This window comes from Drosophila ananassae, chromosome 2R, assembly GCF_017639315.1.
Source record: "Drosophila ananassae strain 14024-0371.13 chromosome 2R, ASM1763931v2, whole genome shotgun sequence".
Taxonomy (NCBI): domain Eukaryota; kingdom Metazoa; phylum Arthropoda; class Insecta; order Diptera; family Drosophilidae; genus Drosophila; species Drosophila ananassae.
This window is the reverse complement of record NC_057928.1, coordinates 567,143-585,398: the sequence shown is the minus strand read 5'-3', so window position 1 is coordinate 585,398 and position 18,256 is coordinate 567,143. Positions and strand designations below refer to the sequence as shown.

The 18,256-nt window shown below is 41.9% G+C and overlaps 1 protein-coding gene and 1 pseudogene across 2 annotated transcripts in view; both read left to right on the top strand.

Moving 5' to 3' along the window:
* The first annotated feature begins 1,690 nt into the window (after positions 1-1,690).
* Positions 1,691-18,256, top strand: part of LOC26514684 (glutamyl aminopeptidase) — a 414,401-nt gene continuing 397,835 nt past the window's right edge. For both annotated transcript variants that reach the window (XM_044714905.1, XM_044714906.1), the window contains exon 1: positions 1,691-1,830. The gene's annotated coding sequence lies outside the window, so the exon portion shown is untranslated. The remainder of the gene's footprint in view (positions 1,831-18,256) is intronic.
* Positions 4,295-5,806, top strand: LOC26514508 (annotated as a pseudogene).

Below are 18,256 nucleotides of genomic sequence, written 5' to 3'. Positions count from 1 at the left end.
CTGCTCAGCAAGCATTTCACGAAGAGTTTGGATAGGCATGATAGACGACTGTAAGGCTTCAGTAAGAAGACTGAAAGACGAGGGAATTGTGTGGTCATTACCTTGCTATTCTAACGGCCCAGTATGGAAGCTCAGAAATCTTTTTTGTAGCATTTAATTTTGACTGAACTCGATGGGTTCATTTGCAGTTAAGCTTCAGTATCTGTTCAACTGTATTGGTCCACGGTCTCACCCAGTTTCACTTCGATCTCGGTATTCTCTTTGGGTATTTCTTGCAGTAGTTCTGCATTATTTGAGCAACATTTTCGTAGTTTATAATCATGTGGTAGTATTATTTGGTTTATTTCACTGTTCAAATAACAGCATCTGCCACTGGGTCAGCACCCGTCAAGCAATCGTCTACGTAGAAGGTATTTTCGAGCTTCGCAGATTCGCCATACGGTTAGTTGTTCCAGTTGTGATTGAATTGCTAAATGATTTAGACATTTTTTTGCTAAAAAAGGACCTTTTTTGGTTCCATACGTGACTGATTTAAGAAGATGGTTCTCAAGATCCTCAGATGGATCGATTTTTCCTGATTATAAGTCTATGGAACCTTAACTATTAGTGCTCTCTACACCTCTGCTGGCAGCTGTAGATATGCCTGCTTGTTATATCCCCTGTCTATTTGGTTTTCAAATTTCTCAAGGTGGATTTCTTAGACTTAAGCCCATAAAGATTTTAGCAGGTCTCCTGAGGCTCAATTTCAATTCCACGTTTAAAATCAAAGGCCAAGTGTATCACAAAGTGGGCTCATTGCTGCCAATGCCGAACGAGTCTCATAAATTTTTCGAAACGAAAATCGCTCAAGCCATTTCGGAGGAGTAGAACCAGTAACACCGTGACATGAGAATTTTATATATTAGATTCAATGACATTCAACGCCTTCGATTATAAGCCCCGTACACTTATATATATAGTAAATAATAATTATTCTTATAGAACTAAAAAAATGTTTCTAGAAAAAATAAATTATATATGGCAAAACAACGTTTTCTGGGTTCTCTAGTATATGCTACAATTTGATCCAATCTGTTTATACTAGAAAATTAATTCTGTTATGAAAATTTCATTAGGATTGACAGACTATATCCTACAGTTGCAATATAATTGAACGAAATGACATAACTTTGGTATAATTTACTGCGTGTTATACCCCCTGCATGGGTATAATAATAAGTACTAAAAAAATGGTGGTCAACGCAATTACACTTATGTGAAGAAATCGAAATGATAATGAAATTTTCATAGAAATTGGCCAACTACATTCGATATGTATACGTTCTAACTTTCACTTAACTGCAATGATATATAAACTTCAGCTCCTAAAATTACTAAAACAACCAAAACTAGATGAACCCTGTCATTTGTATTAAGCATAAAGGTAATAAAGTTCTACCGAAAGCAATAAAAAATACTGGAAAAGTTTCATTTATTTATTAGACTTTTTATAATAAATGCTAACTAATGAACGTTCGCCACCTTAAAAAATGCCCTTACGAATAAGGGTGTTGCGTAAATTGTTTATAAATAATACTTTTTTTTTGAGTACTTAAGAAATGACCAGCAATAATACAAAATTCCAAATAAATTAGACTATTGTTGTTTAATTGAAATAATTTAACTACTCAATCTATTCGCTGTTACTTTTAGTATGCTTTTGCCGCTGTATCTAACAACATTAAGAAGAGTCGTAGTTACTTCCCAAACCCCCATAAAATTATCACCATTTTAAAAAGTACGCTTGAAGAATAGAAAAGTATTTTATTCTAAACATATAAATCTATATGAGTGAGTAATTTTGAATATGTGTTTATCAAAATAAGGAATTTAAACTAAACAAAAACAAGCAAGGAAAGTTATCATCAGGCGGAGCCGAAGATGATATACAATGTCAGTTAGGTAGCAGCTAATAATTTTACATATATATATCAGATCGTATATAGTTGGCCGATCCTTATGAGAATTTCACCATCAAAACTATTTTCTAATAAAAATGTTGGAAAACTGAGAGATTAGTTTACCTGAGTTTATAACGACTCAGGAGGTGATCCTGATCAAAAAAATTTATATTATATTTTATAGGGTCGGAGATGTCTTCTTCCCTGCGTTGCCCTCTTTTGACCAAAATTATAATACCCACTGTAAGGGCATAAAATTATTGTTACCTGGCACGTTATTGTTACTCCACGTGACAAATAAGAATATATTTAATTTTAGACAACCTAATCCGTTCTGCTAAATTTCATAAGAATCGGTCGACTATATCCTATTGCTGCCATATAACTAAACGATCGCAAATGGCACAACCTTGCTATTTTTATACCCTTGCAGAGGGTATTATAATTTTGGTCAAAAGTGTGCAACGCAGTGAAGGAGACATCTCCGACCCTATAAAGTATATATATTCTTGATCAGGATCACCTCCTGAGTCGATATGAGCATGTCCGTCTGTCCGTCTGTCTGACTGTTTCTACGCAAACTAGTCTCTCAGTTTTAAAGCTATCGAGTTGAAATTTTGCACACACCCTTCTTTCTGTTGCAGGCAGTATGCCATAACTTCGTTGTTTTTCAAGTTAGAAGGATGGGACTTTCTATGGATTCCTCTTTGGGCAAAATAATTTGATATGCCAAATTTCATTAAGATCGGCCAACTATATACGATCCGCTATATATCTAATAATATAAGATGCGTGGCGCCACCTAGCGGACTGCGACTCAATTGCAAGGGTGTAACAACTTCGGCTCCGTCCGAAGTTAGCTTTCCTTTCTTGTTTTAAGATGATTTGAGCTGTTTCCAACATTTTTATTAAAAAATTGATTTGATGGTGAAATTCTCATAAGGAATTCACCGCTGTGATATTATTTCCACAATCGAAATATTACATTACGCTGCAATTTATGTTTTCTTCTTTTCCGGTTGGTTTTACTTCAGTTCTATTATCAAAGCTGTGTCTGTTTACTTATGAATTTGTGGATCGAGCAAAAATTCGGTTGTGAGAGTGCGGGGTTGCCGCACGTCACGTGACAGATAGTCGGGTTGCCAGACAGTTCGCCTAAACTGCTTCATATAGGCTGTTACCGTGATCTTTTGTCGACTTATATTATCGACTAAAGTTTATTAATATTATTTATTTATTTTTATAAAATTTATTTTATTTATTTCTGCTTCGTAATATAACTGTACCCTCACAGGATATAGTCAGGCGGTCTTTTTGAATTTTAGATCGGATCAGTTAGCCTAAAATAGAATCCATGGTACCATGGAATCCATGGTAATTTAAAAAGAAGTTCCCGATCAATCAGTTAGACGACATTTATTTGACATAGTCGATCGATGTCGGACGTTCCGACTTATATACTATGTGCGTGAAAGCACACAAATAGAAATGCCTTCATCGACTCCGGATGTGATCCTGATCAAGAATTAGCGTGTCACACTTTTAACCAAAATTATAAAAATAAACTTTTCAGACTTTTTAAAGTATATTCTTGATCAGCCACCTACTGACGCGATATAAGAGTGTCTGAGTGGCTATTTTTCTTCTGTCTGACCGTCTTTCTGTTTCTACGCAAACTGTATAAGAAAATGTATTTATAATGATATTCTCATAAGGATTGGCCGATCATATCCTATATTTGCACTATGTCTCCGATATTTGTCCAATATATACACCTTATATAAACTGCAGCCGTAATGCAAATTCAGTTAAACATATATGAAACTCTTACTAGATCCTCACGAAAATCCTTAATTTAGGATAATTGAATTTACAGAACATTTAAATATTCAATCGCGTTATAAAGTTAAAGCGCTAAGAAGAAATGCATTTCTTCTTAGCGGCCACCAAGGCGTTCATAAACTTTCGCATTATTCTGCAAAATAGTAACTCTAAGTAGCGTATATCTAAGTAGCGTATAAGAGCAAGTCCCTCCTGTTTCTTCTTCTTGTTCAAGCTAAGAAAGTTCATACTGGAAATATTACATATAATGAAGAACAAAACACGTTTCTTATCTTAACAACATATAAAATCGGGAGGTTCCAGTTTGGGACGCACTTCAAACACTTCAGTACACCCAAACCTAACCTTTTCTCCGGTAATTTAACAAGAGCTTTGCGTAAAATATGACAGGCGCATGCCCAAAAGTTACGAAGCGGGGAAATTGTTAATGTGAGCCCTGTTAGCGATACGTAGTAGGCACGGATAAGTACCCTGATGACGAGAGCACCATGCAGCATATTAGATGCAGCAAGATGGGAAGGTGCGAGACCGAACAAGAAAATCCAGGTGCTTTATATGTAAACCGTCAGAAACACAGTTATGTGTAAGAACCACCGACAATGCAACCCGAAAATTTTGCACATGTGGTAAAATCGGGCACCTTGCTCGGGAGTGTAAGTAATTATTATTTACTATATATATAAGTGTACGGGGCTTATAATGATTTCTATACGAAAATCTATGCCACCACCGGCAGTGTCCTTAATGCCACTGCCCCAGCTGGCAGCAGTTGCCTGAACAGCAGTATCAGCAGCGGAGGAGGAGCAGGCGCACGGGCAGCAATCATGAGTGCTGCTCCGGCAACGATGTGATGCTCATTAAGGTGCGCCAGCCACGTGGCAAGAGCCTGGAGTCACTGGAGGACATCCACGACAACAGCACGCGCAGCCATCTGACCTTCAACCATTACACGACCACGGACTACGGCCACTTCGGGCCGCCCACAACAGCGGCGGCCATGGCAGCTGCTGCCACTCTGCAACAGCAACACCATCACCAACAGCTCCTGCAACAACAACAGCCGCAGCAGGCTGATGCGCCCGTCTCCTGGGCAGCAATGCAGCCGCCATGGCCTGGTGCTGAACACGATGCCGCCGCTGGAGCACCATCACTACATGAATGCGGCGGCGGCGGCCGAGTACGGAGCAGCAACTGGTGGCTAGGGAGGAGCGAATTATATGAATGGCCTTTGACTGGGAAGAAGATAGCGCCTGAGCCATCGCGTCGTCACTGCAGCATACGCAACTCACGCACGCTGAGCGGAGAGGGAGTGCCAGCGCAGACGCAGCAACAGGCAGGATCACATCAACAGCAGCAACAGCAGCCGCAACACATGTTCTATGGACATGCGGCGCAACAGCAGGCAGCTGCGGGCAGCAATCAGCAGCCCATTTATGCGAATTATGCCACCATTCTGCTGAATGACGAAGATACACTGCGAGAAATACCACGACAATAAGTCAACTTCCAGCATTGATTCCATTGACACGATACCGTTCGCCAACGAGAACACAGGAACGATCAAGCAGCGCCTGCTCAACCGTCAGGAGCTGCAGGGCGGAGCGGGCGGTACGGCCAATCCACATCCTGCCTCCACCTGCACTCCTCCAGCTCGAGCTCCAGCTCCTCCTCCACGAACACAATCGCCAATATAGCGCACTCATTCCACTCGGGAGTACTTTCCACCTGCGCTCCCCCACTCTGGATGTATCTGCTGCTGCTGCTGCTGCTGGAGGATCAACGGGGATCCTCCGGATCCGGATGCAGCCACTCCGAATGTTGCTTTAAATACGGGCGTGCCGCCAAAAGTGTCGGTGAATGCGCTCAATATCGACAGTGAATGAGAAGGACCCGCCACCCGCCAGTAAAAGAGCCCCACCAGTCTCCGACTCAGCCAACAAACCAACACTCTCTCCAATCAAACAACAAGAATCGTAGTGTAGCTGAATTTTGTGGTAGAACTTGTGGTGTGTCTTGTAGTGTTTTATGTACTTTAACGTTCCAACTGCATAGGAAAAAGACTTATTTTTGAATCTTTTTTTGAAGTTACATTTTATTTTTTGTCAAATACACGATGTGTAGTAAAAAAAGGTAAACTAAAAACTGAAAAGTGCGAAGAACCATGTATACTTTTGTACTTTTCCTAAAACTCTCGTCCCATTCCCAAAAAAATATAAGTGTTACAAAATTAACAAACAAAGACGTACCTTTCGTGATTTGACTCCACTTCCTGTGCTGAGCCTAGAGCCGACGGCAAATTTCCTGGTGTTGCCGCAAACAGTACATCTGTGAGGCTTTGTTTGAGGTCGCAAGGCATCTCTACGGAATTTCTCGCACAGAGTTTCTGCCATCGCATGCTCATAAGACATTTGAACTTTATTCATTAATAGTATTAATTATTTTCTTACCTCTCCATAATATTCCAATAAGGATTGTCCTCTTTGCCTTAGGGTACTTCCTGCTCGATGACGGGCAACGGGCGATTATCACTGAACGTGAAGTCGAGGCGTCAAATCGCGTCAAAGTTCAGTACTGTGTTAAACGATGTCAGCGAGACATCGGCAAGGCCTTATTCCTAATGACAGTCAAGTAATGGCGTGAGCTGCCATTGTAACGTTGGAAAGATGACGGCAGTTCGTGTTCCATTGTGTTTAGTTTTTCAGGGCCCGAAATGTTGAGCTTCGCCAATGTAGCTAAAACTGGCTCCTCTCCCCAGATTCTGAAACGCTGGAATTATTTCTGTAGCTTCCATGCTGGCTGAACAGGTCGGTCATGAGAAAACGCACACGGACAGACACTCATATGAACAGCTCTGCGCAATGGATAAATAAACACCAACAAAGCGAGTCTTGCGCGGGTGTCGTGTGACCGCGCTGTGCAAAGAAAACAACAAAACGAATTTTAAACAAAGGCAAGAATTAAATAATTTTATATTCACTGTTCACGATGAAGTTTTTTAAGTTAACGTAAAATTTGTATTTATTTTATGAATATTTTCAGAAATATTCTTATTTTGTATAATTATGCATTGAAAAACCTTGCGTTGAACCACGCAGATATATTTATTTATTTTTCTTTTCCTTCTTTTTTTTATTGGAAACAGTTTAGAAAATAAGTCCTCTTACGTGATTGTTTAATAGCTATTAGCTACTCTAAAAGGTTGAGGAATGTAGAATTTCCCACGTCGAAAACGTTGGCCTCCTTGGTGCGTGTGTTTTTCTTTTATTTAGGCGCCAATTAGTAACTTGTACCAATCCTTATTGTAGAGTTAGGATGATTAGGTTGCGGTATTGACTGGTCCCGTGTCACTGGCCTTGAGCTCACTCGACAATAAGATATTTGGTTTTAAGGCTATCGCCGGAGTTATTCTTTATTTAAATTCAGTGAGGTTGTTTCCTCTTGACATACAGAATTAAACAGAAAATTTATTTCTCACAGCAAGCCAAAGTTGGCGGTTCTCAGCGGCCACGCAAATGTGCTGTGTTTGCCGTCTGGACACAAGTTTCCGGAAAAAAGCTGGGTCAGAAAAAGAATTAGACTCTCGTCCGATTAACTTAGATAAGTTATACATGGATATTGCTTAGGTGGTAAATTAATGGAAATAGCAAAACTGTCTTGGGGAGTAAATGGTCTTGGGTAGGTTCCGGAGATGATCGTCTTGTAGTGCTCATAGTGTTTGCATTCCAAGTATACCGTTTGTATCGCAGAATGAAGATGCTTATCAGTATCAGTAGGATGATTGAAATGGTCAACGCTGCGTTTTTTTTCCTTTTTCCAATTTTTTTCCTTCTATATCGGCTAACCAAAGTTGAAGAACCTCTAATTTCATGTCATCCATACTTGGTGATTGGGTGGGAGCCCTGATGGCAGATTCTGATGTTTGCTCTATGGGATCTATGCTATTTCCGACTTAGAGATATTTCCAAATCGACTGAACGCAGTTTGTTCTTTCGCGTGGCTACCACTGCATACGTACAGCCCACCTCCCGTACAACCGACCATTGCGCTGCCGCATAACGTACGGCTCGAATCGCGGGGATAGATCCGAGAATGTTTAAGAGATGAGTTGGAAAAAGATATCACGAGGAAGAGTGTTTTACAGATAACGCGTTTAGTATAAAGTTAATTCCTCCCTAAGGATCTGTAAGCGTTGAGTAAGATCTTCAGTAATGAAGTTAATTTGTGACCCTGAGTCAAGAAATGCTCGGGCCAATATGTGCTCGCCATTTTTTGTTCGAACCCTTACGATCAAAGTCGCTAACAAAACCCTTTCCAGATACGACTCATGCAAAGCATGTGAAGTAGAAGGGCCATCATTCGTCAACGCTGGAGGAGGATTTTCTGTTGGTGGTGGTATCGCTAAGTTATTTTCAGTCACTGTAAATCGGTGCAGAAATTTATGGTGCGATCTTGCACAGATTTGACATTTAGTCGATTTGCACTTCGCAACGGTGTGACCTTTTCGCACACAATTTAAACAGAGAGATGCTGACTTAACAAACTCAAACCTTTGCATGACAGCAAGGCGAGCGCCGGACTGCACTGGGCCAAAAAATGGTCTAGAGCGTTGCAATAACTGCAAGCTGGTTTGGTGTTGGAAGAGGAGCAAGCCAACGAACTTTTATTAAGTTGCTTGCTAAACCCAGTTTTCTCCTGTTTCGTTTTGCCAGTCATTCCAGCGGATAGGTGCTGGTATCTACGATTTAATATTTTTTCGAAATCGACAATTCGACGGGCGGAAATTCCTCATAATCCAGTTACTCTCCCCATTTTTGCCTGGTCACTGCCTGGATCTTCTCTACTCAAAGCTAAATATATAATCATTGAGGAGACTCTTTATACCTATAGCCGAAGAAAATTAAAAATTTTCTGTAGGCAACCGATCTAAATTAATTATATACCAATCGAAAGTTATTGTTTTAATTAGATAATTTTTGTCCAAACATATTCCAAAAGTTATTTGGTTTGGGAGAAATTACGGTGAAAGTATACAAATTTTAAATCACTTTGGGCTGGTGGACACATTTTAGTACCAGATAGAATATTTTTATATGTTCGCTTTCTAAATACACTAAATACGCGTCGATTGGTACCTCAATCGACCCGATCCGACATTTCTTTCAGAAGTTATTCAAAAAATTCGATTTTTTTTTCTTCTTCAAAATGAAGCCAGGGTATCCGTTTCTCTGGTTGTCTTTTTGCACTATTTTTTTCTTGGCAATTCTGAAAAAAATTGGAGATGTTTGTTACTATCATATGAGCAACTATTGTTCTACAACTTTTTGAAATACCTTAAGCTTACGTAAAAAAATTCAAAAAACGTTGTTAATTAAAAAATGTATAACTTTATAATTAAAAATGATATTAAAACGTGCTTTACACCGTTGAAAAGGTTTTTTCAACATATATTTCCCTTTCTTTGAGACCAAACGTCTATATAGTACACAAAATAAATACACTGAAAATAAACTTTTTTTAAAGAAAAAAAATTATTTTTCAAAATTTGCTCGATTGATCCTTTTTATATTGCACGTGGAGATAGCTTTTGAGATGGCGCAACTTTTGATATATCGCTCATATTTGGCAAAATTCGTTAACTCAAGATATAGTCCTGTAAGTGCAGCTACCCATTTTGTCCAGCCACCTGTGAAGCTTGCTGTTACTTACACATGTGTGTGTATTTGATTGGCAACTTTGCTTTTTGGAGTCTGCATATATTTAGTCAATAACCTAAAAAATAGGGAGTATATCTTTTCAGCCGAACAAGAATATTTTTTATATGCAATTTTGTACATTAATATATCATATTTTCGTCACTAAAATTGATATCAGATATTTTGGGTTTCGCATGCAGGTTCGTTACCGGTACTTTACCTCGTCATGAGGTTTTTATACCCTTGCAGAGGGTATTATAATTTTGGTCAAAAGTGTGCAACGCAGTGAAGGAGACATCTCCGACCCTATAAAGTATATATATTCTTGATCAGGATCACCTCCTGAGTCGATATGAGCATGTCCGTCTGTCCGTCTGTCCGTCTGTCTGTTTCTACGCAAACTAGTCTCTCAGTTTTAGAGCTATCGAGTTGAAACTTTGCACACACCCTTCTTTCTGTTGCAGGCAGTATATAAGTCGGAACGGCCGGGATCGGCCGACTATATCCTTTAGCTGTCATAGAACGATCGAAATTGGCATAACTTTGTTGTTTTTTAAGTTAGAAAGATGGGATTTGGTACAGATTCAATTTTGGGAAACATCTGATTCTGAAATCTGATTTGTCGAATTTCATAAGGATCGGCCAACTATATCCTATAGCTGTCATATAACTGATTGATCGGAAATGCTATAACTTCGTTGTTTTTTAAGTTAGAAGCATGGGAGTTTCAATGGATTCCTCTTTTGGCAAAATAATTCGATATGCCAAATTTCATAAGGATCGGCCGACTATATACGATCCGCTTTATATCTAATAATATAAGATGCGTATCGCCACCTAGCGGACTGCGACTCAACTGCAAGGGTATATCAACTTCGGCTCCGCCCGAAGTTAGCTTTCCTTTCTTTTTTTTAAATGATTTTTGTTTTATAATTATTTATTAAAATATTTTTTCAATTAATAAAATTTTTGAGCGATCAGCGTTTTGATACCGACCGAATTAAAGACGAGATTCAATTGTTTATATTCAATTTATTGAGCTAATTCCGCTCAATAATACAAATAGCGGCCCTTCAATAACAACTCCAAAAATACAACAAGAAGAAGAACCGCTTTGGCACAAAAGCTTTTCCAAAGCTCCCAAAAGCGCACGCGCTACAAAATGACAACAAAGTGTATGCGAATCTGGGAGACAAAAGAGAAGATTAAATGCCGCTGCAGATAAAAAAGGTGGCTGCTTAGCCCAACATCCTTCCCCCTATTGAAGGGTGGGCCTTCAATAACAATTCTGGAAGGGCAGAAGACACATCTTTTAAGGGATATTCCACGGGTTGCGTAGTTTCATTAAGAAGATTAAGAACTCACAGGGCGAAAAAGGCACTCCAATTTCTTCCAAACCCTTGACCATGCATTGCTCCCCCAAATAGACCAATGCGGGAATCGAGTTCTCCTAACGAGTACAGGGGGTCCGGAACGTTGATTCTTCTCCTTCTGCATAAAGCAATCCAGCCTCCCGCCATAGTCCATTGCGTCCAGAAACCACCTATCCAAATAGTGTATTATGGGCAACTGGGAGGCAGTGACCTAAATGGATTTGGCCAACTGACTATAGGTTGAAGAACAGGCTGGCTCCAATTAGCAGGTCCACACCCTGCGGTCTGTGGAAGTTGGGATCAGCCAGCGCTATGCCGTGAGGAATCTTCCATTTCGAAATATCAATTTTAAGGCTGGGCTGACAGTCCGCAATATGAGACACTATATAGTCCAATAACACTCTGCCGATCAGGCAGGAAGGCACCTGATCGACCACGGATGAGGATATTGGCGGTTGGCAGAAGCACTTCAGTAGAGCGATGCTGCGTCAAGACCGTGTTGATTGACTGGGAAGGTGGGGTAGCAACGGCAACACCAGCGGCGGAAACCAAGCCTCGTAGTGGTGGGGAATTGTTGGAGGTGGGCAGCTGCCCGCAATGGTGCAACAAAGCATGATTTCGGCGATTGCACGTTGGGCAACGGGCAGCTAAACATCCGCGTGCAAAATGACCATCCTCCAAACATACAAAGCAGCGGGTCAGCCGTCGCACTTCGTCGTACCATTGACTAAGTGGCAAGGCAATGAAGTTTGGACATGTAGGAAGCGCGTGCGCCAAAACACCACACAGGGCGCATAGAGCTGGATGGGCGTTGATAATCATGCACGACGATCGGTTATTCAAAGATCTCCCTCGGGCCACTTGGTTAGCTGGTAGCTACGCAGCCAAAGAAAACTCGACGCATTCAAGAGTCCGGCACCTTTGCTTCAAGAATCGTGCCATGGACTCCCAAGACGGAAGGCTTTCGTTGTTTCCGGCGAAAGTGTCTTCCCACTTGGCTTTTGTGGCAGGATCCAACTTCTGAAGGACAATCTGGATGAGCAAGCATCCTTGGATCTCGACAGCTGATCCGGAACTCATGAGAGCCCGCATATGCCCATTGAAACAACCCGACAGCTCCCGCAACGTAGCAATAGAACCTGGCTCGACCACACGAAGCTGCAGGATCTCGTTGATGTGAGTCTGGAAAATTAATCGCCGATTACTAAACCGATTGCGCAATAGGTCAATAGCCACATCGTAGTTAGCGTCTGTAATTTCCAGCGCTCTCACCGTCTCCAAGGCTGACTCGCGCAGGCATGAAATGAGCCCCCGGAGCTTTTCCATTTTTGTTAGGTGAGGATGGCTGTCAATCGTGGTCTTAAAAAGGGCGAAGAAATCCGGCCAGTCAACATAGCCGCCGCTAAATGTTGGCATTGGCAACGTGGCAAGGAGGGGCTTATATGGCGTGGGTGAGAAACCGGCACCGTCGAGAAGTGTGGAGTGGGCAGCGATTCTCATGGAGTGCTTGGCAACCTCCACCTGAATGTCCACCTGCACATCAGTCGCCAGCTGCGAGAATCTCCAATAAAGCTCACTCCCAATCTCGCTGAAGTTAAGCTCCTCCAACTCTTCTTGAAGCGCGGTGAACCGCTTACGTAAACGCTTCTCCACTGACTCCAGCGCCATAATGGTGCCATCCTCATTCCGCGCTACAGCCTTCACCTTATGATGAAGCGCCTCCATGTCCTGGCAGGTCACCTCTGCTCTTCTCCGCAGCATCCTTTCCCGGCTTGCGGCAGCAGATCCAATAGTTCCACATCCAGACTCCATCCCCCAAATCTCCAGGGCGAAAGATGCAAACCGAAAACCAAGAAAGTTTTTTTTTTTTTTTCTTGGGCAATTAAACTGATTAAACTTCGGGCGCGATCACGTCGGTGTCACCACTGTTAAGCGATCAGCGTTTTGATAGCGACCGAATTAAAGACGAGATTCAATTGTTTATATTCGATTTATTGAGCTAATTCCGCGCAATAAAACAAATAGCGGCCCGTCAATAACAACTCCCAAAATACAACAAGAAGAAGAACCGCTTTGGCGCAGAAGCTCTTCCAAAGCTCCCAAAAGCGCACGCGCTACAAAATGACAACAAAGTGTATGCGAATCTGGGAGACGAAATAGAAGATTTAATGCCGCTGCAGATAAACAAATTATTAATATTCTAATTAGCCTATCTGGTGGCTGCTTAGCCCAACAAAAATTAAATAAATTTTAATTTTATTTTCGGTACAAAAAAACGAAAACGATAATAATTAATTAATTTAATAAATATTAATTTTATTAACAATTTTTTTTTTTAATTTATTCTGCGATTTTTAATTTTTTATTTTTTATAATAAAAAATAAATTATTAATTTTTAACCAACGAAAATAATTTATTAATTGATAGTCGAATAAATCTATAGTCGAGGCACTAATATTTAAATATTTGTTCGGCAGTGACACCGAAAATAATATGGTAGGCTATATTATTAAATTGTGGGGTATCGCGTCACTTTGCGTTCCGTTGAACAAAAGGTTCCAAAAATGCATATACGTGGATACATAAAGCAGCGGATAACGGCGGGAGGCGAAAACGATAAGTTTACCGCTACATCTATTTGTATTTACACCAAATTATTTATGCACAAAATATATAAAATAATTTTTGGCTGCATCTATTTTATTTGGCAAATATTTACAATACCGAGAACGAGGGGTAGGGGGCGACAGTGATTGTGGAATAATTTATGCGTCCTAATTTTGTCCACAGGCAATTTATGGCCAACAGGTTCAATTATGTTGGAAATATTTTAATGAAATTTATATATAAACTTTATTATCAGCACAAGACGAGTAATAATTTGTCTTTTCTCGACTTTTAATTTTTTGCAAAAATACCTGCGGTTCTAAGTTCGGTTCCTTTAATCCTGTTGGTACTTTCCCCTCTCTCTCCCTGATGCTGCATCGGTAATCACAAATTATGTCAACATGATGCGTGCACGACCTCATAGACTGCGTAGGTCAAACACAGACTCCTCTGGAAGATGAACACCAGGATCCCTTAGGGTCCTCTAGAAACCCAATGGGATGGGCTAGCCATTTTTTCTTTACTTCATTATAATCACCATATTTATTCCTTAAAGAAGATCCTTACGTCTCTAATTGTAATATTTCCCTGGTTTCCTAAGTATCCTAATAATTTAATATTCTCCCTTGCTAGGCTTATCGATAATCATTGTAGATATCCAAACTTAAGGCGTACTTATTGCGGCTGGTTATACGGGAGCGCGGTTAACCCCATCACTTATAATTCTAATAGCTAAACAAGATCCTCTACAAACTCCGCGTGCGAAAGTGGGCTATACTCAATCTTCATTCTAAAGCGCCTTCTTCACTCGTTCTATATTGCGAGACCGTTTGCGCCAATTGTGCACGCTTATACTAAAGACTTAATACCAAAATGACTAAATAACATTGTGTACGCTATTTTCTTAGTACTGGCCATAGAGAGTCGACTCATCAGCGTAATGAGGCTCGATATCATTCAAAAGCGCGGGTCACTAGCCCCGATCTCCTTCGGATCCAATTGGAATCCAGCTCCGGGGATTCCCTCTCACCCCAAAGATTACTCACCCCTTTTTATCCGCGAAGAGCTGTCAAAATGCTTCCACGTGCTCGAGGCTGGAAGGGAAAAATATATTGGAAGGACTCTCGCCTATCCCGTAAACAACGCCAGTACAAATTACATCGCCCGAAGCAGTGCTCTAACCCAAATAACTCCGGACACTACTTTAACTTTCCCGTCGTTCGGCACCGTCAGGCCACCAGTCAGATGAATCCCTCGACTCCCTTGTACAGCGGAGCGCCCCTTAAAAGCGACTCCGTTTTATGCTTATTTCCAGATCGTCAAAACCCGCAATGAAATAGATAAATAGGGTCCTACTGCTTCAAATCTTTGACATGAATCTATCATGTCGATAGGTACCTATCGCTCGCTCTTGCATGTCCTCTAGCTCGAAGGTAGCTTTTCCCGGCGAATTCTAGCTTTAACTAGCTTTAAATGATGATTCATAATCCATTCGCACCCCAGAAACTTCTTCCTCATCTAACCTATACAACGCATCCGGAACCAGATGCAATTTACCCTTTCGATGCTCAATATGAAACTTGTAGGCCTGCAGTTTCGCCACCCATTGCCCCAGCAGAGATCTCAAATCTGGCTGCGCCATGATCCATCCTACCGACGCGTGATGTGTAATTACCGTAAATCTATGCCCCTCTACGTAAGGTCTGAACCGCTTAAACAAACAATCGCGGCCAGGCATTCCTGCTCATTGACGAAGTAGTTTCTTTGGGCCATGCTCAATTTCTTTAAGACGAAAGCGATTGGATACTTGTATCCCTTGTCTTCTTCCGTCTTCTGAACCAGAACGCCACCAATTCTGTAGCTGCTTTCTGTAGCACAACCGGATCCTGACACATCGTCTTGATGAGCATTGTGAAAGCCTCTCGACCCGCATGCATCATCGTAAAACGACTCTTGGGCCTCACCAGCTCGGTCAGCGGTGCGTAATTACTAATGAATTTGCTATACCACCCAGTCATGCCCGGGTAATTTACCATCATCCAAATACACGAATACCTCGTGGCACAACAAGGCCGGAATCACTCTGTCCATGAGTCGAGTCATGGTCGGCGATGCGTTTATTAGCCCGAAAGGCATGACTTTGAACTCGTACAATGGCTTCCGCGGAATCGTAAACGCGGTCTTGTCGCGCGAAGCGGGATCCAACGGGATTTGCCAGTACGCATCCTTCAGATCCAGACTGGAGATGAACATAGCTCCAGGAAGTCTGCTCAGGATCGCGTCAATTTGCGGAAGCGTCGCTCTGGGTGAAGCTATTCAGTTTCCTGCAGTCATAAGACATATACCGGACTTTTCCCGGACCGGATCACTCCTAGCCTCATCCTCCTCTCGACCTCTCCGTAGAGCAGTTTGTCTACTGATGGAGAAACCGGGTAATGCCTCTGCTTGACCGCTTTCGTGTCCCCGACGTCGATACTGTACTGTACAAACCCTTATTCTTTAACCGATTTCAAGCTAACCTGCTGGGATTAAGACAACTCCTGACTAACGCAAATTTCGACGATCCGGAACTCTGATGGCAACAGCCCGAAACTCCTCCAGAAATCTATACCTAGATACAAATTATGGCTCATAGTGGGAACCAGGTAGAACATGTGCATTTTGGATTGATCTTTGAATTCCACCTCAGTCGTCAACTGACCTACCACCTGCTTCAGTAGTCCCAGAACTTCCTCTCCTAACAATCTGATCTCGGCAAAAGGGCGTTTGTCTGAGGTCTTGTACCTTCTCGTTTGTATCATCTTCATCGACTGCCAATACTGCCTTAACCTATGTTCCTTGACCTATTCTTACATTCTACATTAGCTTTTATATACTCTCCTCTGAAGTCATTTCCTACTTGTCCTTGTTCAAACCTGACGGAACGCGCTGAAATGGACGATCCGGCGCATTTGCTCTCCCGTTTTTTTGACATTTTGGACACGATGGCTTGTAGGCATTTGCCAAACCAGAAAACTTTCCGCTTTAACGTGTAGGCGTGGTACCTGTGACCCTCCTTTCTGCAAGTCCAGCAGATAAGAGCCACTGCCCCCACTTCACCCGCTTCATCACCCGAAAATTCTTGGGCATCTTCCCATTTCAAGTCGCTGCCTACTCCCTCTACTGATTTGCTGGGTGCATAAACCCTGTGTGAGCTTCTGTCTTCCCGTCTCTGAGTTTCACCATATGACTTCTTTCCCCATCGTGGCTTGGAAGTGCCGAAATCTCATCGCACCTCGTCTCAAAATCGTTCACGGCGCCGGCAAATCTCCCGTAAGTATTGACACATTCAGCAGCTCATGGCGGATCTCGGATCTGAGATTTCTCCTTACCATCTCCTCGAGCGTTGCTTCACTCAATGGAATACTCTGACCATCCATGAACTTTTCTACCGCCTCATAAAATATGTCAAAATCTTCTCTATCGCGCTGCTTCCGATATCTTATCGCTTCGCGTATGCACGCTTTGTGAAACTCGTGTACGCACTTGGTCCTGGCTCTGCTATTTCTTTATTACATAGTGTGCAGACGGGCACCTTCACGGGTGTTGCTGCCCCATTCTCTGCCTCTGCCGGGTTCATTCTTTCTTTCTTTATTGCTTAACCTGATAAATACTCGCGCTTCAAACACCGAAACTCTCAAACCGAACTTCGCCTTCGTTTTTAGTCTGCCTACCGCCATTGCAGGCTGCCTACCTTTCTTCTTTTTTATACCCTTGCAGAGGGTATTATAATTTTGGTCAAAAGTGTGCAACGCAGTGAAGGAGACATCTCCGACCCTATAAAGTATATATATTCTTGATCAGGATCACCTCCTGAGTCGATATGAGCATGTCCGTCTGTCCGTCTGTCCGTCTGTCTGTCTGTCTGTCTGTCGGTTTCTACGCAAACTAGTCTCTCAGTTTTGGAGCTATCGAGTTGAAACTTTGCACACACCCTTCTTTCCTTTGCAGGTAGTATATAAGTCGGAACGGGATCGGTCGACTATATCCTATAGCTGCCATATAACTGATTGATCGGAAATGCCATAACTTTGGTGTTTTTTAAGTTAGAGGGTTGGGACTTTCCACACATGTTATATTTGATCTTATGTACAAAATTTCATAAGGATCGGCCGACTATATCCTATAGCTGTCATAGAACGGTCGGAATTGGCATAACTTTGGTGTTTTTTAAGTTAGAAAGATGGGATTTGGTACAGATTCTATTTTGGGAAAAATAATTCAATATGCCAAATTTCATAAGAATCGGCCGACTATATACGATCCGCTACATATCTAATAATACAAGATGCGTGGCGCCACCTAGCGGACTGCGACTGAACTGCAAGGGTATATAAACTTCGGCTCCGCCCGAAGTTAGCTTTCCTTTCTTGTTCACCATTGCTTCTCACCTAGCTCCTAGTTTCTGGAGACCGATCGTAAAAAACTCCCCTTTTTAGCTCTTTGTCGCCCGTCCTGCTAATTCCCAGGCCTGCGATTTAATAGCTGAATCACCACGTCCAAAGGTCATTTCGGAACTGCTACGACTGAACTAAAAGTGTCCTTCTTCCCTCCTAGGGGATGACGGGAGCTGCCAATCTACAGGCGTGGTTAGATATCAGTTCGCTGACTGATACTGCTTTTCCAAGCGACTGTGGCACTGGCTCTTCCGTCCCATCGTTCTTGCAGCAGCATGCTATCCTGTACTCGTTGTCAGTTGGGTCCTATTCCTTCTTGAAATCCTATGCGAGAAACCGTCCTGCTAAACTCTACTCGAAACTA